The following is a 357-nucleotide window of genomic DNA, read 5'->3' on the forward strand; positions in this document are numbered from 1 at the left end:
TCCGGAGATCTAATTAAACATAAAAGACACTGCAGACCAAGGTAAGACAAGAAAGGACTGCTCTGTCTTCATGAGCAAACCTTCCTTTCTCCTGCTCACGCCAAACCATAAGAGGCCCCTTATTTTGTTTTTTGAGGGGTAAGCATAACCAGATGGCAGCAGTGGAGGTAAGCACCTAGTGAGTAAACATGGCCACTTCTCCCTCTGACAATGTCATCTTGAACCAAACAGCTGGACAAGCCCGGACATCTTGGGTGAGAGGAGGGTGCTCCCCGACAGGCATCGGCACCTCCTGAGCTCACGTCCTGCTCTCCACTCCTGCCGCCCCCTAAGTTCTGGCCCCCTTCCTCTCGGCGA

This window comes from Pteropus alecto, unplaced genomic scaffold (genome assembly GCF_000325575.1).
Source record: "Pteropus alecto unplaced genomic scaffold, ASM32557v1 scaffold101, whole genome shotgun sequence".
Lineage (NCBI taxonomy): Eukaryota > Metazoa > Chordata > Mammalia > Chiroptera > Pteropodidae > Pteropus > Pteropus alecto.